Source organism: Patagioenas fasciata, chromosome 8 (assembly GCF_037038585.1).
Source record: "Patagioenas fasciata isolate bPatFas1 chromosome 8, bPatFas1.hap1, whole genome shotgun sequence".
In the NCBI taxonomy this organism is placed as follows: Eukaryota; Metazoa; Chordata; class Aves; order Columbiformes; family Columbidae; genus Patagioenas; species Patagioenas fasciata.
This window is the reverse complement of record NC_092527.1, coordinates 8,007,016-8,034,578: the sequence shown is the minus strand read 5'-3', so window position 1 is coordinate 8,034,578 and position 27,563 is coordinate 8,007,016. Positions and strand designations below refer to the sequence as shown.

General features: G+C 47.9%; 1 long non-coding RNA gene across 1 annotated transcript; it reads right to left on the bottom strand.

Annotated features, from left to right (window-relative positions):
• Positions 1–28: 28 nt before the first annotated feature.
• Positions 29–27,401, bottom strand: LOC139828486 (uncharacterized). Its single transcript, XR_011740162.1, has 14 exons — positions 27,361–27,401; positions 26,729–26,816; positions 25,752–25,916; positions 22,486–22,591; positions 21,102–21,268; positions 20,659–20,849; positions 19,769–19,863; positions 15,432–15,584; positions 14,521–14,752; positions 14,309–14,414; positions 8,639–8,757; positions 4,603–4,742; positions 4,056–4,179; positions 29–226 (listed from the first exon to the last, which is right to left on the bottom strand). It is a non-coding gene; the product is annotated as an uncharacterized lncRNA (long non-coding RNA).
• Positions 27,402–27,563: the final 162 nt, after the last annotated feature.

Genomic DNA, 27,563 nt, shown 5'->3' with positions numbered 1-27,563 from the left:
GTTTTACAGGAATTGTCACTCACCATTAAGCTTAAACGACCTGGAAGCTGGGCGAGAAGCTGGGCTTCCCAGCGTATCTCCTCCTCTTGCTCTAACGCTTTCCAGTCCACTGCTTTCTTATGGCCACCTTGCCGGCGAGCTGCTGGGATGACTTTTGCTTTGGAGAAAGCAGAGCTGGTGTCTCCGTGCCCAGAATACGGAGGTTCTGCTGGGGTGTGTGGCTTTCCTGAGGACAGCAAAAGGAAGAAAACGGGCCTCTCACTGCTATCTTTTCCCTGAGCTCATTCATATAGTCATTTTGCTTGGAACAGACCCTGAAGATCACCAAGTCCAACCATTAACCTAACACTGGCACCAAACCACGTCCCTAAGAACCTCATCTATACATCTTTTAAACACCTCCAGGGATGGTGACTCCACCATTTCCCATGCATAGAGCTACAAATCTCGGAGGAGAACATGGCCAATGGCCTTTGGGTGGTGGCTGGGTGCTAGGAGGATGGGTGCCCCACCTGATGGGCAGTTAAGGTGCAACTTCAGCTGAGGAAGGGAACTTGTGGAAGATGGGCATGCTCAGCTCAGGTAGCCATGCCAAGTGTGAGCAAGCAGCTCCTGTGAAGGGATGGAGGTCTTTCAGCCCCTCTGGCTGCTTCTGACCCATGTAGTCCATGGCCACTTGCATTCAGCAGTGTGGGTGCTGAGGGTTTGTGTTTGATCTCTGCAGGGTTGGGCATTGCACGGATGCTTACACATCCAGACACCCACCTCTCCGCCTGCCCCGGCTGCCTTTGCCGTGCTCAGGTGGCCGCATGTCTTGTTTCCCCCCAGTTTTACGCACGCATTTTTCTACCAGTGCTGACAGACCCACCCAAGGGACAGGAGAAGTTGAGCAGGATTCACAGCTCCCTCTTGCCCTTCCTGCAGAGAGGCTTCAGCTGAGCACCAGGGAAAGAAAAATGTGCCTTGTGTAAGCCGTGACAGCTGATGACTTATGACATTTATCTTCCCTCCTGAGGAAGACGAGAGAAGTCACTTGTGGCTGGTTTCACCTGGTTGGCAGGAATCTCAGCGCTGGGTTTAGCCTCGGGGAGACAGCCGTGTTTTCACAGGCCAATGCGGCGATGTGCTGCAAAATGCTTTAATGAGGGGCTGCCTCAAGTTCAACCCCACGTCTTTATACCTGAGTCACAAACATCACCTGTAAACGTTCAGAAACCAGTGAGGGACACAGGTTGCTGTTCTCCCACCAAAACAGTTTCCCTTTAACGAATAAATCCCCTTTCAGACCAATTTGTTAATCCGCCCATTTGTGGAAGACTTGACATCACACATTTGGAAAGATGGATGGCACAAGTGGTGTGTAGCTATAGGAAATGAAAACGAGACTCACGGAGAAAGCATTACCTTAAAGCCTGGGTTCCTCAAGCAGAGATGTTGGGTTAACAGTTGGACTTGATGATCTTCAAGGTCTCTTCCAACCAAAATGATTCTACTATTCCAAGGAGCTGCTGCTCATCCCTTTGGCTGCCTGACACCAGACAGCGAAGGGGTGCGGGGTCTTTTCTCAAGTACTGCTGCAAGGTCAGGATGCTCTGCTGGAGCAGAACTCCCTGCGTGGGATTTTGACAGCAGAACATCCACTGAGCAGAGCATCGAGAGATCTGGTGTGACCTGGCTCAGTCCCAGGTGGAAAGCAACTCTTCTCCCACAAGACTGCTCCCTGCATCACTTGGCAGCAGGTGATGTTTCGGGGGGAGTTAACACCCTGCAAGTATCAGGAATAAACTCCGTGATCAAGGACAAGAGGGGAAAGGCAGGTGAGGTCCCTCCTGCTCATTTCAAGTTGAGGTGGAGCGCTGGAGAAGAACAAGAAAATTCATCTCCTTAAGGAGTTTTTGACTTTCTTTTTTTCTCCCCTGTGCTTGTGTACAAACTTCACCACCATTGCTCTGTACCTCTAACAACTTCAGGAGGAAGGGGTCTGTGTAGGGGCTGGAGGGAAGGCAGGGAGGAAAATCTGCTGGCTGTTACTAGGCAGAGGAATCGCATCAGTTCCCCAGAGAGGAGCAAAGTTGGAGGTCAGGGCAGCCTTCGTGGCAAGCACAGATGCGCTTTTCAGCTGAACCAGAAAGGCCTTTCTTATATCCATACACGCAAAGTGCAATGGTATTGGAAATGTGTCTTTTTATATATTTTTTTTTTAACTGCTAATGAGTTCTGTTGCTATGAACTCCTACCTCCTTCCAACTGAGTATTCAAACACTTCTGGTATTCTGCAAAATCTGTTTTCTCCCTGTCTCTGGTTTTCCTCCATTTCTGAAATGATGAAGATGTAAAACAAGCAGACTAACGGACCTTCCCCTGGTGGATTTTGCTCAGAGGCTTTCACCTGAATAATTCTCTGCTGGCTTTTCCCATCAGTGGCTGTGCCAACAGCCACCAGAGGTATTGATCAAGTACTGAGTCACTTTTGAGCCAGCACAGACACTTGTAAAGAGAAAAAAATAAAGTCCTGTAAAGGGAAATCTATCTAAGTACAAGAAAATAAGGAAAGAGAGGGCTAAAAGCATAGGTATTAAATGCAATACAATCTGGCTTTATAGAGAGCCCTTTGTAGGTAATTCCAAGTTGCCTTACACGAATTTAAAAATGATTAAAGGTAATACCTCCCTGAAAGAGCTGTTCCATTTAGGGATGGTTAGTCTTTTTTTATTTGTGGTATTAATGCAGTGCCTGAAAGGCCTATTCACGGGTCCTATTGTACTTGGTGGGATGTTAGTGCAGAACAAGAGGGTCCCACAGGGGAGGTGTAAGAGAAGAGCCACCTGATAGATACTAATAGAATCATCAAATGACTTGGGTGAGAAGGGACCTTCCCAGCTCCCCAGTGCCACCCCTGCCATGATCAGGGACATCTTCAGCAGCTCAGGTTGCTCAGAGTCCCATCCAGCCTGGCCTGGGATGTCTCCAGGGATGCTTCATCCACCACCTCTCTGGCCAACCTGGGCCAGGCTCTCACCACCCTCAGCGGCAACAATTTCTTCTTCAGTTGCCAGGGTAGAAGGAGACCCATGGTCCATCTGATCCATAGCATCAATGCCAAGTGTGGGGGTAGCTGAGGGACCTGGCACCTCTGCCTCATGTATGGGGGAATAACCTCAACTGCTGAAGGAGAAAACAAGTGACAGCATGGGCCCGTGAAGATGAGGAGATTAGGATCAGTCACAGCAGCTTGCCTGCTTCCATTCTTCCCTGAAAATATGTGTATAGCAACTGCAGAAAAGATACTGGTCTAGATGGGCTTTGACTTGACCTTGTTACAGCCTTTAGAGGTGAAGCTGGTATAAGCAGCTCCCACAGCTGCCCTTTCCCCTGTACCTCCTGCCTCTTCCCACCCTCCATCACATTGCACGAATCTCTCTAGATTTGGGGTTGTGCTAGCAAAAACATTCTGGTATGAAGGGTAAAACACAGCCTTTATGGAGAGGTTCCAAAATAAACCACTGCCCAGTTTCCCTTGTGGGACATGCAACACAGCCCCTGCAAGTTCAGGGCGGATTACCCCATGCACAGCTATGGGGAAGGGGTTGCCTGGTGATGCTAAACAAGAACAGACACAGGCTGCCTAAAAGTGGGGGAAGCATTGGTGCAAGCATGAAAAATAGGAGAGACCTTCTAATAGAGGGGGAAAAAGGCAGCACTTTAATTTTTGGTGGTAGTAGGTTTTGTGCTTTAAAAAAAAAAAAAAAAAACCAAAACAACAGATTCTATATTTAATTCAGCTCTAGGTGTAACACACCTTGGAAATGAGAACAGGATTGGTGAGCTGTTAAATATTGCCTTTCCATAATTCTGTGTGTGTTTATGTCTGATGCCTGCAGTTTTTCTCCTCTCTGTTCCCTTCCTGAAAGCATAATAGTGGCTTTCGCTTTTTTATTACACAGTGCATCTGTTGCCACTTCTGTTCAAATCTTCCAAACAAATGCATTTCCCCCCGAATCACCAGCACTTCAAAAAAAGACAAAAGAGACATCATCTGTGCAGCTCTTGCCTACCTGTGTCCTTTGCTTGGTGCGGGGCTGTACCTCTGATCTTCTCCCTGGCATCGCTTGTGCTGCATCCTGGGGGTGCCCAGGCGACCGGTCCCAAGGATGCAGGTCCAGAGATCCTCTGCCCTGGCTTTGGAATAAACAAGGAGAGTTTCACCGCAAGCTGCTGATGGGGGAATCTCAGAGGGGATGTTAGGGCGGGTGCTCCTGTGCCCATCCATTCAGCCCCGAAATTCATTAAGATGTGTTCCTCCCATGGAGTGGGATGATGGGTGTCAGAGTCACCCACCAGGTCTTTTCAGTGCAGAATGTAGGATCCAGATGAAGAAAAGCATGGTCATGATGCTGGCAAAAATTTGCCCCTTTTGTTTTATCATTTTCTTCCTAAAACTGGACCAAATCTGGCAGCCCAGCTTTGCCACATTTAAGGACTTTTGGCCCCCCCCTTTTTTTTCTTCCCCCTTAATGCCTCAGACAGCATTAATTTCTGTGTCTAATAAAGGGAAATTTGACCTGTTTGCCTATGCCTGCCCTACCTCTGCTCCCTTCTTACACATTGCAATGCCATAGGTCAGGGGTCTCCACACAAGCAGAAGTGGGTGGCCGGTGTGAGCAAGGCCATCTTCTCCACACGATGCTGTGATGCATGGGCAGGGTGTGCTGCTCCTGCTTGCTGCTGCCCCTCTGGCTTTACTGTAATTTAGAAAACAAAAAATCAAAACAAACAGCAATAATAGCATTTAGGATTTACATGGCACTTCCAATGTTCAGTGCAAAGTATTAATGAGTGAATGACCCACCTGCCTTTTCCCTGAGGTGGCAGTAAGCAGGCTGCCATCTCCATGCCGTGGGGTGGAGAAGGCTGGGCTGACCCATGGTGTGAAGCCTTAAAAAGGTCTTTTTCATACCTTTGGGCTTCGATTTAGAAAAATACAAAAGAGGAAAACTTCCACACTGCGGCTGCTGTTTCTGAAGCCCAAACCTCTGCCAGATGCCAGCAGAGGACCGAAACACCGCCTCCTCCCCACCACCTGTGGCCACAGCACCATGCGTCTGGGTGCAGCCCGCCAGAAGTTTGGACCCAGCCTTCACAAGGGCAACTCCATGGTCATCCACACCAACCTCTTAAATTTCGCACACTGCTCCAGCTCCACCAGTTACAGGAGCAGTGATATCGCTTTGTTAGACAGAAACTGAGTATGGACTCAGATGGATTTCCTCTACCCGTGTTGAGCTGCTCATCCTCCTTCTTCCTTCAGCTGTCCTTGATTTGACAGTTGATGGCAAAGCAAACCCTTGCTGTCTTCTATGCATGGTGCTTTCATACAAGCAACCACACCCTGGAGCTCCTATCTGTCTTGCTTGGAGTTTGCCTTTCTTCTTCTTCAGCAGTCAGCTTTCCAACACTAGGTGAGCCCCACCAGCCCCAGAATTAGCGTTGTCTTTCTCCCGCCTGACAGCTGACCAGCAGCATCTCCCTCTGCATTATCCAGAGCTGCCGTATGGAAACGGGACCTCTACAATCTGCCATGTCAGAGCACTCCCCATTTTTTGATAGCCCAGCACAAGGCTAGGCCGCTCTCTAGGTGGCCGAAGTGTCAATAGACCACAGTGTCTTCTCCAGACCAAGATCCACGGTGGATATTGGGGCCACATCAGTCACAGCACAAAAAGGATGCGTGCGGATGTCGAGCACTGATGGTTATCAGACCTGCTCTCCTCACTCTCACTCCTTGTCCTGTCTCAGAGTGGGAAGCATTATTTATTATACATTTTTGCTTCATCTAAACACAACCAACCATTTCTTGGCATGTCATCAAAGATAAATAGCCTGATCATCAACGTGGAAGGAAAAATTCCCCTTGGCTTCTTCTGCTATAGCCTGAAAACCCCAAGAACATCAGCATGGGCTGACAGATTTACATCTCTTCTCACCTTTTTCCCTGCCCTTCCTCTGCCAGTAGACTAGACTCCCTCCTGGGTTAACCCTCCCTCCCATCCTTAGGAAAATCATCTCTCTCGAACCGGTTGCACAACACCGCCTTGGCTGCAGAGAAGGAAGAGAAGCTGCATCTAGGAGCACGGCTCTGAAATATTTAGAGCTTCATGTACTAAATCCAGAGCCCCGAAGTGACAGCAGAGAGGCTAATGGCACGGATGACGGCCCTGCCATCGGGGTGAGGATTGCTGCAGAAGCAGCAGAGGGGCATCACGCACGGTGGCTTCCCTCACCCCACTTGTTCGACAGCTAAATAAAGGGTTTCAGTTTCAAAGACCATTAATCTGGCATCTCTCATCAGCTCCAAAATGAAGCCAAACACAAAAAACAGGACAGGATGGGGGGTGGGGAGGGGGGAAGTGTGTTTCTTTTCCCTTTTCAAATTTGTAAGTGTGTGTGTTTAGTGCTCATGAAAATGTCAAATCCAAAGCAGAGGGAACTAGTACATCATCTGTCAGAACTGCAGCTGGGTTTAGCAGCTCAGCATGACATTATAACGGCACAACATGGGAAGGGAAAAAAAAGCAAGCAAAACTCCAGAAGTGTACAGCCCAGCACGAAAAGCAGAGGACGAAGGCCTGCCTGCCATATCAGAGGTCATTAGGAATAAATCTGACACATAAAACTGAGAATAAAATGCGCAGTAAGCTTGCAAGAAGGGGCATATTGTCTTAAAGGCTATTTCTGTCACTGCCTTATGCTACAAATCTTTCTGCGACAGGACACAGAGCAATGCACGCTTTTCACCAGCTCTCCAGTGTCTGTGGCTCCTCTTGTCTATATCTTCCTTTAGCCTCCTTTTGAATAATCAAAACCAGTGCCACCGTGCTTTCCACCCACGGATTGTAAAGAGCCCCCAGAGCCTTCTTTTCTCCATCTTCAGGGGAAGGGGAGTGGAAAAGAGCAAATTACTCAATCCCAGGTCACATGGTGGTGGTGGATTCCAAAATCACGATACCCCAGCAGCACTGCAGTGCAGACACTGAGCTTGTAGCAGACCCACATTTAGAGCCATAGAATCATTTTGGTTGGAAGAGACCCTCGGGATCATTGAGTCCGACCACAACCTAACTCAGGCACTAACCCATGTCCCTGGGAACCTCATCTACACATCTTTTAAACCCCTCCAGGGCTGGTGACTCCACCACTGCCCTGGGCAGCCTGTTCCAATGCCTCACAGTCATTTCTGTGAATCAATTTTTCCTGATAATTTCTCTCTGTTTCCTCTTCTGGATGCCCCAGAAACTTTGCTCAGACCCATCCTCAGCACCCTTCTCAGCTGGCTGTGCCCTGGGACCTTCACCTCTCTCCATGACCTTCCTGCTTCCCCGAGTTTGCTTTCTCTCCGTGTTTCCAAGCACTCTGAGGAGCAGGACCTTGTATTTTTAGCACTTGTGCCATGAAATGCTAAGCAAATTCCCAGTGACATATTATCAATAGTCAGTGCTATTAAAAATTTCCCCCAACTGTAGTGAAAGCCAGCCAAGGACTGAGCAAAAAGCAGTCAATTTTGAGTCACTTTGGTCCCCGTTCCTGTAGTGTTTTAAGAGGTGGTTATATAGAGATGTACAGACAGGGTGGCAATGGGTGTCTGGATGTCTTCCTGGGGCTCGTGGAAGATTTTTCCCTGGCAGTGAGCAAAGCTCTGGGCCCGTATGGCCCACAACAGGCTGGCAAGACTTGCCTTAGGTAGAGTTAAGGCAAAAAGCCCTTCACTCCGCAGGGATGGAGATGGGTCCGGAGGAACTGTCTGCTATAAATCCGCTATAATTACAGGTAGGTGCCCTCAGGGACACTCACGCAAAGAGGAAAGCTTGGTGTAAGAGCGGGGAGCGAGAGCTGGGTTCCCCCCACCACCCGCAGTCCTGCATCCAGGGGTCTTGCTTGGCCACGTAAGGGTGAATGGCTCTCCGCTGCTGGCTCAGCGATGTCATTTAGAAAGAATTAAGTAGTGTAATCGTATCTTCTGAAGCAGGTAATGCTGCCTGATTATGAGTAGGGGAGGGGGAATTAGAAGCCAAGGCAAAGACAGAGCTGTTTAATGGACCCATTAGAGGGCATTAGCCGATAATAACAGGACATTGCTGGCATTTTAAAGAGCGGCAGCGCACACAGGCATCGCCTGAGCTATAGGCTTGGGGTACGTATGTGCTTCCCCATCTGTCACGCTGTCTCTGGCCAGCTGTAGTGCTTCTCTCGTCACCCAGGAAGTGACTTGTCCAGGGGCTCTCAAGCCTTGCCAGATACTGGAGGAGGCACTGGGGGGTTGGAAGTTGGAGGGTGGCAAGGTGACTGTCCCCAGGGCACGTTTTTGGCTCATAGAGCTGTGTGGGCGCAGCTGCATCACACCCACCTTGCAGTGGCCATGGGAGCCCTGATGCTGCAACCCCAAGGCTTCCCAATCACGGGTCATCACCACCTTCTCCTCTGTGACCCTCTGGGTGACCCGTGCCACCCAGGACCCATCCGACACCTTCCTGTAGTGCAAAGAAATCTCAGCGATGCTGGGAATATCACCTGAACCGCTTTCTACTTTCCCAGCTAATTCATCACCCTCTACCTCTGACACTTAGGATTCAGCATCACTCACTGGGGTGCGAGGAAGACCCAGGTCTGGCAGCACCGCAGCAGGGAGCACCATCCTTGCACTTCCCTCCCATTCGGTCTGGTCAAGGACCATCAGCTTCTCCAATTGATGAGGCAGTTGTGCTTAAAAAACAAAGAAACAAATATAAGCCAAACCACAGCTCTGCAAATAGGACCCAGCTGGGTGGGGAGGATGATATTTAAAGACTCCAGAGAAATGGAGACACAGGCAAATTGGATACATATGGGGTGGGGAGGGTGGCAAAATAAGCCCAAACAGAATTTCTCATGGATCTACCATTCCTGTGTATTTTAGAATAGTGCAGGATGCAGTCATCCCTCCCCGGGACCAGAGAGGGACCTCGCGGGGGCTGCAGCACGGGTGACGGATGTAACCTGTTCAAGGATGTATTTCTTCCTTCCTTTCTGCCTTTCTTCTTTTCTTTCTCTGTCCTCCCTTCCACACCCCCTCCCTTCTTTTCCCCACTGGGTCTTTTCAGTTGGTAATTACAGCTGAAGTGGACAATCTGTCTTCTTATTTTTAGGCTGGATGCGCTGCCAACGGTCAGCGGGCTGCTGAAAGCAGGCGGTGGCGATGCAGCGGGGATGGCTGCACAGGGGTCCGGTCCTGTCCCCCACCACACTGTGGGGTCTCAGTCTCCTTGCACAGGGCAGATACACCCCTCTGGTGTTGGGGTGGGAGCAGGCTTGGGATGGCTGCTTTCTGAGCATCCCTTCACCCTGCAGGCATCCCTCCTTGGATTTGGGTTAGTCAACTCCTGTTCTCCAGTGCATTTTTTCTCCCCTTGCCCCATCCTTTCTGCTCATCGGAGCAGATTTACTAATAAACCCTTGCACCTCATTGATGGGAGCGAGGCGGGAGATGCTGCTGGGTGCAGGGTGTGGTGGGAAGGGGGGTCCTGGTGGGAAGGGGGGGTCCTGGTAGTGCCAAGAGCAGTTCGGCAGCAGCATCAGAACCTACTCGCTCTGCGGGTGTTCTGCCAGATAACAGTCTACGATAGCCCTGCACACATGTGTCAGCGAAGATAAATCCTTGATTCAAAGGGGAGCAGCAAGACCAAGAAAAAGCAGAAATAAAAAAAAAAAAAGGAAGAAGAAAACAATTAGAGTGACTTATGATTTAAGGGAAGAAATTCAAAGTCTCCGTTTCCCTCCTGGGTAGCTGGAGAGTTTTGTCGTCTTTCAGCTATACGAGATGCACAAGCCCCAAAGCTCCTATGGCTTCACACAGGTTTGAAGGGGGCAGGGAAAGCAGCAGCCTGCTCCTCCAGCAATCCCTGCTGCTGAGGGAGGCATCTCACCTCACCCGCGCTCAGCTGACACAAGGGATTAGGTTTTGTAATCTCCCTTTGGCCAGTTTGCCCCAAGGTTGGGGTTTATTCCTGCCCCAGTGCAGCTGGGACATCCAGATGTCACACCACAGACAGTGGCCGCAACTGGGGAGTGGAAAGACTGCAGTGGTTGGGCCAGACTTCATTAAAGGCAAGAGCACAAAGGAATGCAAAGAAACTATCTAATAAAACACCCGGCAGGCTTTGGAGGTGAAAGTCTGGAAAATCTAGCCTGCAAAGCAAAGATCTTTAAACACTGGTAACAGCTTTCAGTTCCTGCCTCCTTGTACTGAACTTGGAAGAAGGAGAAAGAAGAGTATATTCTATGTATACACATATTGGATTTGATTCCCTCAGTGGCAAGATACCACATGTCAACTTAGGTACAGGACTTAACCATACTGTTTATATTGTTTTACATGCAACTAAAATACTTTACGTTAAATTCTTCCATTTGGCTATGGTATTTTAGTTCACATTTATTTTATGTTTAGAGCAAGCACATGCCAGCTACTGCAGTTCAGCTCAAAAGTACAGACTTATTAGGTCTTACTTGTCTGCTTGAATTTTAAAGTCTGCTGGCTGGGACATCTGGATGTCACACCAGAGACAGCGGCAACAACTGGGGAGTGGAAAGACAGCGGAGAGCAAATTTCAGCCTCAACAACTGTCTCAGTTGCTCCTCCGTAATGCCCCAACTAGACACCAGAATAAAGCCGGTGGGACCAGAGCACCAGGTCTGAGCGAGCCCCAGCACCATGACAAGCACACGAGCCCGCACCCACGATGGAACTTGGCACAAATGCTGTACTTTCTCTAAAAAAAACTGTAGAAAATCTGCTCCACTTGGAGAATAGGACAGCAACACAATCGGGCTCTTCTCCAGCCCTCATGGCCAGGATCAGAGATGAACACACCACCTTTCTCACCACGTTTCAGACCTGAAGTGACCTCATGTCACAGTGGTCCTTTCCTTCCCCCTTTCCTTTCCTTCCCCCTTTCCTTTCCTTCCCCCTTTCCTTTCCTTCCCCCTTTCCTCTCCTTTCCTTTCCTTTCCTTCCCCCTTTCCTTCCCCCTTTCCTTCCCCCTTTCCTTCCCCCTTTCCTTTCCTTCCCCCTTTCCTTTCCTTCCCCCTTTCCTTTCCTTCCCCCTTTCCTTTCCTTCCCCCTTTCCTTTCCTTCCCCCTTTCCTTTCCTTCCCTTCCCTTCCCCCTTTCCTTCCCTTCCCCCTTTCCTTTCCTTTCCTTCCCCCTTTCCTTTCCTTCCCTTCCCCCTTTCCTTTCCTTCCCTTCCCCCTTTCCTTTCCTTTCCTTCCCCCTTTCCTTTCCTTTCCTTTCCTTTCCTTTCCTTTCCTTTCCTTCCCTTTCCTTCCCTTTCCTTCCCCCTTTCCTTTCCTTCCCCCTTTCCTTTCCTTTCCTTCCCCCTTTCCTTTCCTTTCCTTCCCCCTTTCCTTTCCTTTCCTTCCCCCTTTCCTTTCCTTCCCCCTTTCCTTTCCTTCCCCCTTTCCTTTCCTTCCCCCTTTCCTTTCCTTCCCCCTTTCCTTTCCTTCCCCCTTTCCTTTCCTTCCCCCTTTCCTTTCCCCTTTCCTTTCTCCTTTCTCCTTTCTCCTTTCTCCTTTCCTTTCCTTTCCTTTCCTTTCCTTTCCTTTCCTCTCCTCTCCTCTCCTCTCCTCTCCCCTTCATTAACATGAAGAAGCCAAAAAAAGACAAGCAAAGCAGGATGGAGCCCAAACACAGGGCAGGTGCAGAGCCAGAGCAAAGAGCCTGTGAAGTACAAGATGGGCTATTTGATACAGCAAACACTCATTAGTAAAAGATATTGTTGCCGGCAGGGAGACAGTTTCTGGGTGATTGAAAGTAGAACCGTTTGGAACAAATTCAATAAGACCCGCCATGCCTTTTGCTTTTAAATATGCCGTTTTGTCTAAGCTGGCGGTTTTCGTGGAAGCACATTGATCAAGGCCAGGGGTTCGCCAGGGAGGTTTGGGAGGCGAGATGACGGGCATGGTGGTCACCTCAATCCAGGAAGAGGTGGTGACCCACACCTGGGCTGTCTCATCCACAGGTAGATGTTTCACCACAGTCATCTTTGACAAAGACCCCAAAGCCTTTGGTTGTGCTTCAGCGTGAAATGTCACCTCAAAACCTGATGTCAGAACCTCAAAAAAAAAACCTGCAAAGCCAATTTTGGGGCTTTTGAGTGGCCCAAAGCTGAGGGCATGCTGGTTTTAAGTGCCGTGATTTTCCACGTCTTTCACCAGGTTATCACACATGCCCAAGGTGTGAAGCTGTCAGGCAGAGGATTCTCAATGGATTCTCTATTTATTTTCATTTATAAGAGGCTTTAGGACAGATTTAATTGCTGAGGTCTGGAATAGCCATTTCCAGTTATGACTACAAGTGAATAAAAGTGCTGGAGCCCCTGTTTTAATTAAAAGACATGATATCTGTTCCTACCTAGCATGCAATAGCAACAAGAGCAGGTTATTAGGAGAAGTAATACCAATCTAATCTGATCTGATCTGATCTGTGTAGTTATTAGGCCTAGCTAACTACTGGTATTGATTTTATTACTAATATCACTGCCGCAATAAGAAATCAACCACAGCACATAGTTTTGCATCATTCATCATGCTGTTCATTTGTTTGGCTTCAGATCAGCTGAATGTTTTCCCCCTGTTCTCAAAATCCATGTACATGTGTCTTCTCTTGGGTTTTACTTCCTCTTCCTTCATCTTTACCTCTTCCTCGCTACATCTTTTGGTCCTCCCCTCTCTTGAGTTGCCCCTTGCCCTCTATAAAACGACTCCGTGCAAGATCAAAGCCAACACGTACATTTTCCATACTCTGAATTCCGCCAAAGAAGCTTCCAGCAGCTATGAGTCAGCAACACAAGGCAGAGCTGCTGGTCACTGAGAGAAATTGCCAGGAATTTGGGGAGGATGAATCACCCTCAAAGATGGCTGAGAACAGAAACAGAACCTCCTGTCCTTTCTCTTCGTCATTCAGGTCATGTTCACCCCAGGCTTGAACAAGAAAGGAATTATCTTGCGTCTCCCCGTAGGAAAGAAGCTGAATGTGCTCAGTGCTGAACCAGCTCCGTCCATGAAGCCACACACAGGGAGCATGGAGGGAGCTTGTCCTCACGTGCTGCGGCACACAAAGCTCGGCTTTGGCTCCTGGTGTTCCCAGGGAGTCTGATTCAACTCGGGGTTAACTGCAGTTCCCTTGCAAAGCCGTCTGTCACCTCTTGTACCTCTCAGTCTCTTCCTTATTCGCTCAAGAAAATAACAGCTCACGCCGCTCCCAGACACGGAAAAAGCCCACATAATTGGTACGCTCTCCACAAAGTACATCTCAACCAACAGTGTGGCTATTCGGAGCGCGAAGGGTGGCCTCATCTTTTCAGAAGGGTCATGGCTTTACAACCTTGCTTATTTTTCAAGGAAAAAAAAAAAAAGTCAAGTCTGGTAGCATCAATTTAGGGCACGTTTGGAGGAAAAGGACAGGCTTCTATCCCACAAATTTGCAAAAGCCTCAGCACCATCCAGCCTTGATCCTCTGGTGATTAACCAGCTCTCAGCTTTCCTTTCCTTTTCCTCTCCTCCTTTTTCTTGCCCTACATCTAGGCAGGATGAAGGATTTTGACACTGAAATGCAAAGATGTAGGAAATGTGGAGTCTGATCCTGCCCACCCTCAGCCACCTCTCCATTCACATTGGAGCAGAAAATTTCCATGTCATCAACTTAGCAGCATTTTGAGCACCAAAACCAGTTGATTTTGCTGTGTTGTTTCCTGACTCGGCAGTCTTGGTGGGGCCCTGCTACCGGCTATCATTAGCATCTCTTTCTCCCACAACAGATAAATAGCAATACAAAGAGTCACACATACTTATAAATAAATATAAAAGGAGCATCAATTCAGCCGTGAATACAAAGCTTAAGTATAACTGCATCTCATTCCTGTCTGTTGCCTCAGGCACCATGAACTGACGATCAAAATTCACAAAGCGCCAAAAATATTAGTTTAATATTTGTGTGTGCTCAGCTCCTTCTTGTGCTGGGATGACAAACAGCCTCGTGAAGGCATTGCCAGAGGCACTAACACTTCCATTCTCTCTCTCCCTGGTTCTGGCACACAGAGGGATCTTTTCAAACCGATAAATGCTTTCATTTTTGGCTTTGCTGAAAGGACTTCCTCTACAGGGTGATGTTTTGCTAGAGGAAATGATTTAAGAGCAGATATATGGTTGTGATTCAATACCGTGCTCAGGAATTCCTTGTAAAGTCAAGGGAGAGACAAATTCTGACATTACGGGATTACCTGAGTCCTGTTTGAATTTCTCGGAGCCTTTCTGCAGTGAGAATCAGGCAGCAAACCTACAAAGACCATGACGTCTTTTCAGTGTTGTGTCTGGCAGCTTCTGCTCCTGGGTAGAACAGCAGCAAAATGTTTTTTCTTGTGGGTTACATCCTGACCCATGTAAGAATACGCAAAAGGAAGGGGTGAAAGGAAAACAGGTGAGCTTTTCCAACCTTCTGTTAGGGATGGCTTAAAGCAGATGGGGTTCGGAGCGGCTGTCATGTCGTCAGAGCTGGTTCCTCACACCCTTCGCTACTTGGGATGCACCAGCCATCAACTACAAGTCGGCAAGTTAATCCAGTAGGAAAAAAAGACCAGATTTACAGATTTTCTCTTTGCTTTCCCTCCTTGTGGCCTTTTTATTGCTGAGAGGCAGGATGGTATGAGCTGATGTCCACCAGAAACCTGGACAAACAACGAATGGCTGTCAGAACCGTCCCCCAGAAACAGCTCTGCTCCCCCAGGGCCAGCTCAAGCACAGTGGCTGGATTGAGTCACCTTCTTGCATGACAAGGGGAAGGGTTGAAACCCCGTGGGGGCGTCCCAGTCACCCCCCGACCAATGCAGGCCGGCCCAGCATTGGGTCTCAGGCAGCAGTTCACTCCTACTGATAATACACTTATTTCTGGCCTCAAGCGAAGATGTTTTGGACACGTTTCTCGGCAAGCTGCGGAGAAGAACAATGCTGTCTCTCTCCTCGCCAAGGTGGGCTGTGGCAAGGCAAAGTCCTACTTTTGCTCCGGCGCTATGCTGAATCACCAAGCTTTGTATTTGCCTGTCAATATCCCAGTTGGATGCTGCTTCTATATATTTAATTTGAGATGAGTACTGCAGGACCTCTTTTGTTAGCTGGATACCTCATGCACATTGTTATTATTTCTTTCATGAAAATCAATAAAGAGTTAGGAACAACAACCACCAATAATAATAGTACATCTCTCTTTATGTCTTTGTGTTGCGACTGGCTGAACAACAACTTAGAAAAGCAGCAGACAACAGGCCAAACAGAAGATTTAAAAAAAAACAACAAAAAAACCCCAACAAATAAAAATAGCGGTTTCCAACTCTGACCTACTCTACCAACCTGTTGCCTTTGGAAGAAGTTTCCAGCCACTTCAAACTGAAGCACCATCTCAGCCCATAAGAAGTCGGCAGCAGAGGGTCAGGAAGAGTGGAGATGCTCAGCAGATGAGGCACCAGACGGAGTTCCTCTACCTTGATGTCCCAGTCCCCTTGCCTATGAAGCACAGACAAAACCAGGGACAGAAATGTAAGAGCACCACTTTGAAAGCCCTAGGCAAATCGTTGCTATTGAAGTGCTTTCCTGGGCACTAACAAAATTCAGGGAGACACATCCCCTTGATGTTTTATATCCTGCTTTGAAATGAGGAGAGATGAAGAAATATTTCCCTGCCATCCAGCTCCCGGAAACAGTCGCAGAAGCAGGAGCTGAAATTACCCAGGACCTCTACAGTTCAGCTCCAGAGCATCATCTAATTACCCTACACAAGAGGTTAAAACAACTGCATGCCTGCAAGGCAACACTTTCTGCTCTCCTTGAACTCCCGTGAGCCGTTCCTATGGCTCAAGCTGAGGCTCCTGCATACGGAGGAGAGACCAGTCCTGGCTACAGCAGGACCGGTACCACCACAGTGATGCTGCAAGGACCCTGTTGGCTTTGATTTTGCTGCCCCGGTGCTCACAAAGCCTTGGCACAACACAGCATGGTCCCCAGGTCAGAAGCCTGCCAGCTGTGCTCCAGGTCAACACCACCTTCAAGAGAACTACAGCAGCTTCTGCACAAAGAAACACCCAGAAAAAACCCAATTTCCTGGGGGCACACTTGCTCAGACGCAACCTGCACTTCAGATTTACCAAGTTTCCAGTATCTGGGTTAAAGAAAATATATAACATTCTAATACTATTGTTTTAAAGGTTAATGTATTCCCAGCCACAAATCCGAGCAGAGATTTCAGTCCAGGAACAATCATCCAGTGTCAGGGAAGTATTGAGCAGATGACCTAGGTCTTTCCATCTCTAATATACATGCATGTATGGCTCCTTTTTTCATTTCTTTCCTTTTCCGGTTCACCCATCCAAAGTAATATAAAACTAAGGCTAAACACAGCTGGGCTTTTATCCGCATCACAGCTATTACACACACAGCATCAGCACATATCGCAGTACCAACACTCCTCTGGTATTTTTCCTTCTCATATGAAGGATTGCTGCTGTTACTACACTCAGACCAAGATGCTTTCAGCCGGCATCTTCCCCGACTTCTTGACACGGCTCTCACAAACCAGAAGGCTGCTCCAAGCACAACAAGATAAGGAAATTCAAGCATCAAAAAGAAGGAAATCTGGTGCCCTTGAATATATTAACACCTGGTGAAAACAGCAGGCTCTATCTCCCCAGAAACCTTCTCCTGTGCTATGAAAGAAAAGGTGCAGAAAACAAACAGTAGCATAGCCAGAAAGTCTTGAAATAAAGGAAAAAGCAAATCTTAGGATATTAGCAAACACCAGCCTCAAACACAGCAGATCTGGTGTTCTTTCTGCAGAAGCTCATTGTCCGAGACCCAGCGAAAAAGAGCCCCAACCATCCCAGCAACGAACCCAGTGCTGCTCGGCTCTTTCCTTTTGCTTGCCCAGCAGCTGAGCCCACTCCAGTAAATGCCCTTGGCTGGGACTGTGCCCCACCTGTTAACCCACGCTAGTTTGCGTCCCCACAGCTGAGCACCAAAGGAAGGCTGGAGACAGGACTGACCCCACCAGCAGCCACTTGGAGACCCACAGAGACAGCCAGTGTTTGTGGCAGAGATCAATTCAATAAAAAAAGAACACTTTGGGGAAATATTCATACCTTTCTGCATTAGAGGAAGAGGTTTTGTTAGACCTAGAATAGCACTCCTGAGCATGTGGAAATGGGCCACGCTTGTTTAACTCAGCAGGTTTTTAATGACACATTGAAGAACGTTATCTTAATTTTTAATTTGAAGCCCAGGTTTTGGCTTGCACTGCTGGTGCTGAGAAAAGGTGAAAGGGCTCCTTAATCTTACATATAAGCAAGCCCAGGGTAAATCCTCCCTTCCTGAGGAGCATAGGGAGGGGACAACAGATGCTGGGAGGAGGACTTGGGCTGCCATGGAGAAGATGGTCCAAAGAGGAAGTGTTGAGCATTCTCAGAGAGGGTATGAGATGCTCTGAGGAGCTTTGCATTGTGAGACAACAAATTTTGGCAAAACATCACCCATCCCTTTCATGCTCTGGTTCCCGAGCCTCAACCTCATCACAGCCCAGAGCAACCAGAGTTGGTATGAGCATCCAGCCTGGGCAGAGCTGCATCACACAGCAGCTGGGGAGGTCTCCTTGGCCTTCTAAATTCCAGGTCAGCATGGTCCAGGGATACAAGTTCACCCCTGTGGCAGACCCAACACAAGATATCAATGGTCTCCTTTGGAGGCTCACCTGTGCTCAATGCTGGTCTCAACCCAAGGCTGAGTTATAATGGGAAACACAGAAGGAGGCAACGGAACACAAACAGAATTAATTAAAGAGGATAAAGGCACAGCTAAAGTGACTCAGCTGAAATTTAGGTGATCAAAACACCGCCCTGCTGTTTCCTAACGGGCTGCTGACTTTGAAAGCTCAGAGTGGGGAATGGGAGAGGAGAGGATGGAGGCTGTGTCATTGTGGCCTTAATATTGGCAACCCAATGGTGCCTCCCAGCATATGCCACGACCAGGTGTTTTCCTTTTGGAGAAGGAAACACAGACACAAGCAGAAGAACTGGTCAATTTTTACATTTTTTTTTAAGTTATTTGATTCAAACTACCATTCCAGGAGGACAAAAAAAAGGCTTTTTGATCCAAATACGATTTCCCGTGGGAATTACACGATCTTGACGTTTTCTTGCGTTGCTTCTTGTTGATGCTGAAGAAGTGACATGAGAGCTGGACTGTTCTGATGGACTGGATGAAAGCGTTCGGGAAAATCCCAGATCAAACATGCTACGTTCTCTAAGGCAAATGGTGCTTTTTGGCATTCCAGGATCTTTTCTGAATTACAATGTTGATGCCGGGGTGAAGGGAAGAAGGGGAAAAGAGAGTTGTCCTAGCAAACCCGAGCCATAACTCCCCTTAAATTCGCAAATGAAGTAACTTCTTTTTGTTTTTTCCTCTGGTAAAGATGCTCTCAGCAGATTATGACAACCAACAGGAAGGAACAAAATAAAAAGGTGATAATACCTGGTTATTCAAATATACAGATAATGAGAATAAAAAGCCCACCTCTGGTGCTCGGTGCAGTGTTGGATGCGCGATTTTGCTGTTATGGGTCTGACACTTATCTGCGCTCAGGAGAGGACAAAGTGGGCATGGCGGTCTCTCACACCACCCTCGGATTAAGGGATTACCATTAATTAACGCCGCGGCTCCACCAGGCCCTGCCTGTGTTGCCTGTGATACCCTATCTCGCCATCGTAAAGAAACAGATGGATCTGAATTTCCAAACTCTCCGAGCAGGTATGAGATAGGAGGTGGGGACTGGTGACGAGCCAGGTACAGGGACGGGAGGGCTGCAGATCATCAGCGATGAAACTGAAATCTCAGTAATTTCAATTTCTTCTCATTTCCTACGGAGAAAAGGCACGTAGGGCCAGTGTTTGTACATCAGCACCTGTGTGCCCATCCTCTGCTATTAGGTTTTGACTCTAGCTTCTTTTAAAGCAAATCTGGTAGTGCTCTCAAAGTAGCAAATCCCCATGTATTTGGGGCAAACGCCAAGAGGAGGTTTCTGTGAGTGCCCCTAAAATGAAGGCGCTGCTATGGGTTTTTTGGAAAAAGGGTTGAAGTGGTTCTGTTAGTGGCAGGAAAGCTCAGTGAAATGAGGAGGACAAGATATCTGCCCATCTCTTCGGTCCATCCGGGGAGATAGCTCCTCCATTCTCCGCTTTCCATCAGATACTGAGCCTGCAGCATCTATCGCTGCAACACCGTGAAAATAGCAAATCCTCCACCCCTCCTGCCCTTTGTGAGATCTGGGGACCAAGATCTTAACAGTGACTAATGAAAGACAGCCATCCCCGTCCCTCGACTCCTAGGATCACCTTCATTTCCAAAGAACAGCTGCCTGGCATTACCCAAAACCTCATCAGTCAGATGCGCTGTCCTTGCAATGGCGAGTCACTTCTGAGAGCCCAGCGCTCGAATAACCGGGTCCAAAGAGGGAAATGAGCTGCATCGCTGGGAAGAGAGACTTATTTACCCCAAATAAGGGGTTTGCTGGTGGTGCAGGAGCTCTTGTTAGCCCCAGGGCACACCAAGACCTTTGGCATCCCGGGGTGGTTCCCTGTGCTCGGTAGGAGGAGAGCATCACTTATCCCAGCCCATCTAGAGAAGGAAACATCAAATCTGTTTACCAGACAGTCTGGCCAAGCAGGGTCAGGAGGGGGAGATGAAGGTGTCAGACATAGCAGGAGCCCAGCTGATATTGTGTTCTCACTCTCTTTTTTTCCTGTATTAATTAAAAAAGAAAACACTTCCCTGAGGACAAATGGACTAAGTTCACTTTGAAATCATACTACCAGCGGCACAAAACAAACCCTGATGCCCTGCAGACCTCCTAGACCTTAACTGTGTCCAAATCCAAGTCTGTTTATGCAGCAATAGGTCTGTCTACAGAGAAGTGCCCACCTGAAGAGCACCGTGACCTGCAGGATGTCACATCAGGTGCCAGGAGACCAGGACCGCTCTGGTGCCACCACAGGGTGGTCCTTCTCCACAGCTTGCCTGGCCTTCCCTCATTGACAAAGCTATCTCAGCCATGACTTTCATGTCTAAATAAACACCTTAGCTTAGCATTGTCCCAACCGCTTCACCCTTTTAAACCTTCTCTGGTGGCACTTCAAGGCTGTCATGTGCTGGTTGGATATTATTGCTAACAATAAAATCATTAATACACGCGTAGCTGGTTCTATGTCCCCTGTCCCACACACCTGCCTTGGTGTATGTAGGCACAAATACTGATGATAAAGGTTTGGCTCTTTGCCTTGCTGCTTTTTTCCCTAGAAACTGAAGTGGACAAGGAGTGCCTGGTCTACAGCTCATTTCCCTGTTCTCTCCAATCACCAAGATTAAAAGCTTTCTTCCTGATGGCTGCTTCACAAAAGACCCAAAGTTTTTTACTAATTTATTCCTTGAAAAAGGAAGACATTATTTTAAAATATGTGATTTTTATGGGTAAAATCCTCAGCAACACTTTGTCTCTTGAATCTGATTTTCCAGACAAGCCGGAGCTACAGAAACAGACCTGAGCAAAAGCAGAAGTTTTGGCAAACTCCAGCCTCTGAAATCCAGACAACCTCTCTTAGCAGTGCAGGATTTCTGATGGTTAGATGTCTCCATCCAGGTGAGGCAGCCTGTTCCTCCTTGGAAAGGCTCCAGCTCCTGCGGAACCAGCATTTTTGGAGCTTTAAGTCAAAGTGTGCTGGGTTCTGAGTGCTGTAGGGAAGGAAATAGACCATGCACAGTCCTTTTAATATGTGTTAGCCAAATAAATGTTCCTATTCCAAGGCAGGTGAAGCAATAATAAATATTAGGTAGGAGAAGCGAGCCTGCCGTACCTTTTCATTTGTATGCACGGCATTTTTTTAAAATTATTATTATTAAATAAAAATTCACTCTACAGAAACGCAGCCCAGACCTGCTAGTTCAGACCAGCTCTTGTTAAAATGATTATTAATGGTAGTGCACCTCTTCATAATGGGAATGAATGGTCCAGCCACCTCTCGGCTTCACACATATTACTGACTTATTCCTCCAGCCTCCTCTCGGTCGCAATATTCCGCGCAGCCGTCCCCTCCAGCCCTTGAAGACCTGCATGTGGGCAATCCATCTTCTGACTTCTAATGCTTGTTTTTCTAAAGAGATAAAAATAAACCATTGCATTTGGATGAAAAACACGGGATGCAGCAGCACCAAGCCCTCCAAAGGAGATGGGGCAGGGTGGGGTGGGGGAGGAAGAAGAGTCTTTTCCTCCCTTTTGCATGTATTTAAACCCCAAATATATAATCCATCTCTCTCAACAGCCCCACTCATCCCAAATAAATCATTTCCTCACCAAGGTGGAACAGGGGGACGACAAGAGAGGGGAGGAGGAAAGGGCCTCACGGAAAGGAGGCCAAGGCAGACATCTCCAGGGTGCACCACGCAAACCCCAGGAGGACGTGGGCTAATTCTACCACAGCAAATTCTCGCAAAAGTGGTTTTTAAGGCAAGGGCTGCTCCTGAACCCTTTGCATGGCCCTTCCCATATGGATCTGTAGGAAATTCATAGCCCTGGATGCCCAGGAGAGCAGGGGAAGGGGTGGAGAGGAGGGCAAAGGGAGTTCCCACAGGCATTTCATACACTGGAAAATAACAATGGCTTCATGCCTTGGTCTTTGTCTCTAAACAGCTTCTGGCCACACCAGCAACTTGAAGCACAGGCTCTCGAGGCTGTAGGTCTTGTCTGGACAAAGCGCCAAGCCCCTCTTGGGTTGCTGCAAAGCAATTGCTAATGGAGAGCTTGCATCTCGCTGCAGTCAGCTCTCACAACAACAGGCAGGCGCATTTCCATGCACCAGAATAAATAAATCTCACTGGGGCTGGCTGCAGTGGGGTTGAAAACAGCCAGCAACGTTGGACTTCTTGAAGCCATCACAAAGAATCGAAAAAACAGGGAGAAAAACTTTCCCCAAAACCACAAGCTCTTTCAGACCTTCAGACACCCAAATCCCACTCAAATTTCCCCAGTACCACAAGCATGCCCTATCATATAAAAACCATCCTAAATACCGCCAGCTGCTCACCCGATACCCCACAAACATCACCGTGTTTCTTCAGAATAACTCAGGGCTATGTGCCGCAGATCCCTCACTGACAGCCCCCACCTAAATACCCCCAAACAGTCTCTACAGACTGACCACTAGTGGAAAATCTTGTTCTTGGTATTGGCGCCGTCTCCAGCACTTCCCACCATTAATGGGATATAAAAGAACCACTTTGCTGTTGCATTCGGTAGCGTGTTTGTTCTGATTCAGCGAAGTACGCGGGTTCAAAACATGATAATTAGGGCTTTTAGCAGAAGAGCACTCACGGCAGAAGCAGCAGTGGCAGTGGCAGGAGCACAGCAGCCCAGGAGATCAGCCAGACAAGGTATGCAGGACCAAGCCCAAAAGCACCAGAACGGCTTCACAGCACTGCTGGATGGGGCAAAAACAGTCAAGGGGAGCATGGGTTAACCTCTTTGTTCTCTACTTATTAATACATCCACTGGGAAGCGAAGATGGAATTTGTCAAGTGTGGTCTCTATGTTTGCTGCTTAATTGCTTTTCTGAAACAAAAACTAAAATTACAAAAGCAAAACAACCAACCTAACAAAACCCCTAACACCCAACCCATGTCCACTGGCTTTCAAGGAAACCAAACCAAATTCTAATTTCAATTGAAACTTAATTAGCGGTTAGCACTGGCCGCTGCCCACGCAGGTGGTTATCACCATATCTCTCCTCCCCAGCGTAACGCGGCTCTGGCATCATCTCCACCTGCGACGTGGCGAGCAGGGACAGAGGGACATTGGCCAACACATATGTAAAAGTGATTACAGGCAGAAGCCTGGGGGGATTGGTTTGGGAACAATGTCGTAATGAGCCTGAATATAATCTGCTGCCCAGAGACGGGTCTTTTTTTCCCCCGGAGGGGTGGCAGCCACAAATTAGATCGTCACATTGCGTTATTTCCAGCGAGTTAACTCCCAACGCCGCAGCTCCGTCCTGCTGAGGAGGGGGACGGTGCAAATGGAACTGTCCCCACCAGATGCGCCCCAAATCAAAGATGCTTCGGGTGGGATGAAGGATTTTTAATGTCCTGAAACAGTGGAAATGTATCACTCTGATTAGGCCCTGGGAGTCACTGGGTTGAGCGTCAGCCATGGACAGTCCCTAGAGAAATTTCACCATGTTCAAGCTAATCTTCTTATAAAAAAAATATAATAACAAAACCCCACAACAATGTTTATTTTATCTGACATGTGTCAAGCAGGCCTGCTAAGCCCATTACACCTCCTGGGAGGCTGGTGTTTGCTCTGTTTCCCAGCCCACCATCTGATGCTGCTTGTCTCCTTTTGGACTTCTCTGGACATTTCTCCATCGCTGCAGGAAGACCCACTGTTTTTTTATATAATTAGCAAAGGAAAAATATAATCTCTGCAGGCTTGGAGGCTCCGATAAGATAGACGTTCCAGGTAGACATCCACATTTTCTGAAGCTTGTGGGCTTCAGACATGAGCTATCAAATTTTCTGGTCCAGCCCTTCTTGCTGAGTTTGCTTATTTGTTTCTAACAAACCCTCAAAATAGATAGATAAAAAGTTAACTGGACATTTTTCTGCGCTTCTCCAGTGCAAAATAGTTCAAGTTATTGATAAACCCCCACTTTGTGTTCTTCCCTCCATTTGGGTTTATGAGCAGCAATAGGCAGGGATTAGACCCTTGGATGGGATGGTTTAAAATGATGCGATAAAAATGAACCTGCCTTTGAGCTGCAGGTTGAGGGCCATGAATTGATGAAGGGACATCTATTGAGACCTCTCTCCCTGCTCAGGTGGGAAGTCTGTAGGAAGTCAATAGAAAGGACGAAAAGAAGGAGAGAAACAAACAACCAAACAAACCATCAGGTTACGCTGTAAATGGCCATTTACTGGAGGAAGTGTCGAGCTCTCACCACGGAACAGGAGATTAGAAATACCCAAGGAACAAGACACATTCACGCATGTGCATGCACACACACCAACACGTAGACTCTGGAGACGTCGCTACAGAAAATCAATGCAAGCTTATCAGTCTGCAGCAGAGTCAGGACAATTAAACATTTCCCTCTCTGCCTTTATATATTGGATTTAAGTTTCGAAGTTGTTCTCACCTGCAAATGGAGAGAAAGAAGCATCTGAGCCAGCATCTCCTATAGAGATTTTCTCTAATGCAGGCAACAGCCAAAATTATTTCCATAGCTAACTGCTGCCGCCTTTGCCCTTAAAAGAAAATACCTGGCTCTTATTTCCTATCTATGGAGTGAAAAAGGAGGGCAGTGTGCATTCAGCATCGGTTTCTCTGCTGGAACCTTTCCTTGCGTACAGACTTCCGCACTCATGGGAAAACTCCGTCCCCAAAGGCCGAGCTTTCATCCTCATTTGTAGTCTCGGGTGCAGAGCCAAGCTTTGCAGGAGGAGGCCAGCAGAACCCAGAAACGGGGCCCAGGCGGCAAAACCCAGCCTGGATTCCGAGCTGCCCCTGGGTCAGTGGTGGTGATATGACCTGCTACAAAGCAAGTCTATGAAAGCACTCCTCCTCAATTTCCCTGGAGCCAGAGGGTGTTAGAGCCCCAGAGGAGTCTCAAGCCAGCATCTAAACACTCTCCTATTAATTTGTCTGTTTTTTTAACTGAAAAAAACAGCTACTCCAGCTCAAAGCTGGCTGTGGAATGGAAAAAAAAAAACAAAAAACACAAACCCACAACACACACCAAGATAAACAAAATTATTAACAAAGCAATAATGAACAAGCCAGCCATTGCTGTTCCTGGTGCTCGCTCCAGCCACCTCTGCATGCAGGCTTGGGTGCATTGCCCAGGAGTTCTATGTGACACAAACCTTTCTGGAGGGACATCAGTACCCTCAGAGCCCTGGCTGCCAAAGTCACACCCAGGATCATCCTCCATCTCCTGGGCACTTGGGTTTGAAGCAGCAGCTTCTTTTACATATATATGTATACATATATATATTTATCTCCCCCAGTCAAAACAGGCAGGGCAGATAATCTGGGCTTACATCCCTTTGAAGTCAACCAAAAGACTTAACTTCAGCGAGCACTGAAGCGCGGAACCCAGGCCCCTGTGTACCTGATCAGGGGATTTAAGCAACGTGGGCTCTGTCCATGTAGACGTGCTCTAAAGCCACCGAGTCCCAGTCCTGCCTTGGCGAGAGATCAAGCGCAGCAAGATTTGCCTACAACCCTCCCATCTTATCGCACATTAGCCCCGTTCAGATGCCGGGCGCTACCCCTCTGTTAACAATCCCCTTTTGCCGCCTTCTTTTATCTCCCCATTCAGTTGCTGACAAGACCTTCCCGGCGGCCTTTTCGAAAGTAGATTAGAAAAAGAAATCAACACATTATTTCAAAAAGCAAAAGTCCTTAGGGAAAATAAGAAGAAAGAAATGAAATAGGAGCAAGGAGGGGACCGCAACACCGTTCTAGTGCATGGAGCCGAGAGCAAGAGGAGGAAAGGTTTGGCTTTCACGGAGTTGCTGCCTGCACGAGCATCCCTGGTACATCCCGCCTTGCCCTTGCCAACATTCTCACTGCTTTACCTTCCTTGCGGATTTTCCACAGCGTTCCAGGAAAGCTGCAGCAGAGTTTTAGCTTCGTGCTTGCTTTTGAAAAGGTGACGCTGCCAGCTTTCAAAGGACACTGAAGAAGAGGTGACACGGGGAGGTGGCTCTGTCCAAGCGGCTGACAGCAGAAGGCAGAGAGCACTAGATTTAAACCAAAACAAAACAAGTATATATATATATTCCTAACCTTTGCTGACATGGCCAACACTATGTCAGCAGTGGCAGCCCGCATGCACCACGAGAAAAATGCAGCCAAATAAAGCCCATGTCAAGCAAACCCCATCTTCATTTTTCAACCTGGCTGAACATATTTGATTCTCCATTTAACTGGTGGCAGAAAGTTGCGGGAATAAAAAGCATTGGGGTTGCGTTCCTCCCCCCACCCCCCGCCCAGCTTTATTTCTATTTTGTGTTTCCTTCTCTTAGATGCTTTCCATCAGATTTAGAGTTGGCCAAATGCTGCCAGCTCCCCTGGCTGATGCACACTCGCATTGCAAACAGCTTGTTGCTCCAGCAGGACCCAAGCTGGGAAAAACACACCTCAACTCATTGCACTAATAAAAAATAGCGGGCAGATAAATCCCTGTTCCGGCATGCAAAGGAGGACCCCTCGGCACAAACAGAGGCACTTGTTATTCGCTCCTCATGATTTGTTATTTATTATCCCGCTTCTTCCAAAATTGCAGGCATCTAATCAGAGCGCAGAAGCAACAGAGGGTAATTTGGGTGATCAGTCACACGCTACCAATAAGGAATAATAAACAGCCAGAGTGACCACTTGAGATGATCCACGAGCCGGCGGTGGCTCTCACAAGCTGCTCGGTGACCACCTCTGCACGATGAATGGGATCTCGGGCCGAACGCCCACTTAAGCCCAGCATTAAGCCAAGCCTTTAGTAACGTGTTCCATACCTGGGGATTACTTTACACACTCAAGATGTAAGCATGCGTACCTGGGTTGGGGACGAGGTTCATTGTATGCCTGCCAGCGTGTCGCTTAGGAGACGAGAAGAAAACAATATAAAAGAACCCTCCTGCATCCTGGAATGACATAAAAAAATTTTGAAGATAATGTTTCCTGGTCTAAGAATGAGGTAGGTCACTATATCACAAGATGATGCTATAGGATTTTATTGCCTTGCTTCCTACCTCCTTATACAACCCAAGCTGCTTCTGCACTGCTGCAAACCCACTCAGGGAAACAGGGAAGCCAGAGGAGCCCTATTGCACAACTGGGAAAGGAAAGCAAAGCCCTTGCAGCAGAAAAGAGAAGACTGGTAAGACAAAAGCTGATTGATGCTGCTCTAAACCATGCTCAAAGGCTCACACGAGTGTCCTCCACCACTTCTCCCCCAGCGAGGGAGAGGTGCGGACATCAACCCATAATACGCTTCTATAAATAAGTGGTATTTGACTACCGAAAAATAGGGGGCCAAGCACCCATCCCCCGCTCCGCTGGTGCCTGTGTCTCCTGTAAGTGCCCATCTGGCTCTCAGCTTTGGGAACATGTCGCACCATTGCAGCTTCAGCTTAACTCTTCACAATGGCAATGCTATACCCCCCAAAAAATGTGATGTTGCATTACCTTTACGTTCCCTCCCAGCTGTGCTGTGGGTCTTCTTTCCCTTTTCTGTGGAGAAGCAAGAGGGACCATAGTTTTGGCAGAACTGATGGACTAGATATATATATACGCACACATATAAACATATATTCCCACCTTTCAGCAGAAATTTTGCCAAATACTTCAACATGTTGCTTTTTCTAAAGTCTACCTGAGCTGCTGTGTAT